General features: G+C 44.0%; 1 non-coding gene and 1 pseudogene across 1 annotated transcript; both read right to left on the bottom strand.

The window, feature by feature from the left end:
- LOC143306531 (large subunit ribosomal RNA) overlaps positions 1–172 on the bottom strand; it is a 4,611-nt pseudogene extending 4,439 nt beyond the window's left edge.
- A 1,733-nt stretch (positions 173–1,905) lies between these two features.
- LOC143306562 (5.8S ribosomal RNA) lies at positions 1,906–2,060 on the bottom strand. The gene has a single exon (XR_013063918.1). It is a non-coding gene; the product is annotated as a 5.8S ribosomal RNA (ribosomal RNA).
- Positions 2,061–2,500: the final 440 nt, after the last annotated feature.

Raw genomic sequence — 2,500 nt, 5'->3', positions numbered from 1 at the left:
GGGATAAACGGATCCTCCTGAACACTACATTTCCCAGCGGCGGTACCGCGGGATTCAGTGCTGGGCTCATTCCTGTTCGCTCGCCGCTACTAAGGAAATCCTAGTTAGTTTCTTTTCCTCCGCTTAATAATAAGCTTAAATTCAGCGGGTAATCTCGCCTACTCTGAGGTCGTCAATTTCTTTGGTTTCATCGAAAGGTGAATAATGATGCTCGATGCAAAAAAAAAAAAAAATAAACGAAAAGAAGCAAAAAAGCAAACACGTAGAGAAACTGTGCGTGAATCAACCTTTCGCATATTCAATTTTTCCTCCTCTCTCGTTTCAAAATGTTTGTATTTATCGTTCGATGAAACGAGCACAAGAGGGAAAAAAAAGTTGAGACACGACGTTCCCATAATTTTCGTGTTATTTCCTTTTTGCTTCAAACATTTTGCGGACTGCAGCTTCGTCGTATTGCTTTTATCAATTTTTAACAATTTCAAAGCGAAGACAACTCGCAAGACGATCCATTTCGTCTCGGTTCAATTTTAACGTCCGTCCGTATTATTTTTTGTTCCACAAGAGATTTCGAATAGGTTTCTTTATTTATCATCCCTTCTTTTCGAGCGCCACGGAAGCAAGAGGAAAAGCAAGAGCGAGAGAACATTTCGCGTATACTTCATTTAACAATTTTAACCAACACGCGATGTACTCCACACACCTCTTAGATTTAACAACTGCTTTTCTCTTCTTCTCCCCTTAGCGCAAGGGTAAACCCCATTTGTCTCTTCTTTGGAACGCAACAAAACTTTCGAGGACTGGACGACCGAGCGATGGTCGCGCGGTCTTCGCTTATCTTTAACAAACGAAGTAGTCCGTATGTATTCTAAATGTTGAAGCCTCCTAGAGCTTTAAGCCATGCGAGACATTGAAATGCTGTTTTAACGGGAGCATGCATAATTGCTGCAAACATACTTTTATCACAAGTTCTAGCCACGCCACGGAGGCTTCGAAGTTCCTTCACCATTCGCTTTCCTCTCTTTTGTTACACAGTTTCAGACTACGATCAGGGGTACCGAAACGCTGTATTGATTGTAAACAACCATTTTTATCTTGGAGCGGAGCGTTCCTTTACTCGTTAGATTTGTCTTGTCGCGTGTGTATTCGCTTTTTCGACGCTTTTTAACCATTTAACTTGTTTAGCGAAGCTAAACGCACAGACAGACAAAAAAAAAGGAACAGCATCGCGCGTCAAACAGCGACGACCCATCTGAAGCGATCTTTCATTTATACACCGTTTGTAAACAGAGAGATGTATAAAGCGCGGGGAATCATTCGAAACCCTGGGGCTATTCGAGCTTGCATTTCAGCAAATTATCATCTCAAACATTTCACTCGTTTGCTTTTTCTAAATTTATAGGAGAGCTTCTTTCGTTTATTTTTGACACACCTTTCGTAAATATCGTTTCTGGCAACGTCGGGAGCGTGGATTTCTACAAGTGAACAATCGCACCGATCCGATAACTTCCAGCAGGATGGAGAATCTTTATAGATTATCTTCCGAGAACTCGGTGCTTTCACGGGCGGTCGTTTATAAATTTTAACGAACGACTCGCGCGCCGTGACGCACTTGCGCTAGTTCGAAGAGATATTTCGAAATTTGTTTCTCTCCTTTAACGGCCTGCATTTAGTGTATCGGTTGCGATTTTCGTCACATCGTTTCCACGACAAACGCCGACGAACTACCCAACTATCGCTCGTACGTTGCGACTCTTTCTTTGTTTATCGTTCATTCATTCTTTCAATTTCGTTCGATAATCCCGCTCCGAAACGTTCTACTTTCGTTGAACGACGGCGAGATGTTTAGAAAGAAATGAATTACTCTTTTTTCGAGAAGCAAACGCAAGCAGTCTTTTGTTAAGAAAACGACCCTCAGCCAGGCGTGGTCCAGGAATTGTATCCGTGGACCGCAATGTGCGTTCGAAATGTCGATGTTCATGTGTCCTGCAGTTCACACGTTGACGCGCAATTAGCTGCGTTCTTCATCGACCCACGAGCCAAGTGATCCACCGTTCAGGGTAATCGTAAAATTTTGTATTTCAAACTCTTTAGATCTTTAGAGTGTTATTTTCATTATTAACACGCATCACATTCGATACCCACATCACTCTCCCACCCGGCGCGTGCGGGAGAGCGAATTCGGGCGTCGCCAACGTATTTGTTTGTTTGTTTGTTCGATCGTTGACGACACGATCGCGTCCAAGGACGGAAACCGTCGGAGAAACGCCCAGTGGCACGCTCCTCTCGACGGTCGGGCGTAAAGTACATTTAAAAACCTTGAAAAGTACGAACGCACACAAGGAATGCGAGCGCGCGTCCTGTCGCTGAATCGTGGGTTGCGAGATTCGAACAGACACACGGCCGGCGACGATCGGTCTAACTAATGGACACATAGTTTTTCAAAGACTCGCTATCGTCGCTTCTCAGCCGGTCCGTAAACAACACACATCGATCAGGCGGA

This window comes from Osmia lignaria, unplaced genomic scaffold, assembly GCF_051020975.1.
Source record: "Osmia lignaria lignaria isolate PbOS001 unplaced genomic scaffold, iyOsmLign1 scaffold0012, whole genome shotgun sequence".
In the NCBI taxonomy this organism is placed as follows: Eukaryota; Metazoa; Arthropoda; class Insecta; order Hymenoptera; family Megachilidae; genus Osmia; species Osmia lignaria.
The sequence above is the reverse complement of the archived record's forward strand: the minus strand, read 5'-3'. Positions and strand labels throughout refer to the sequence as shown.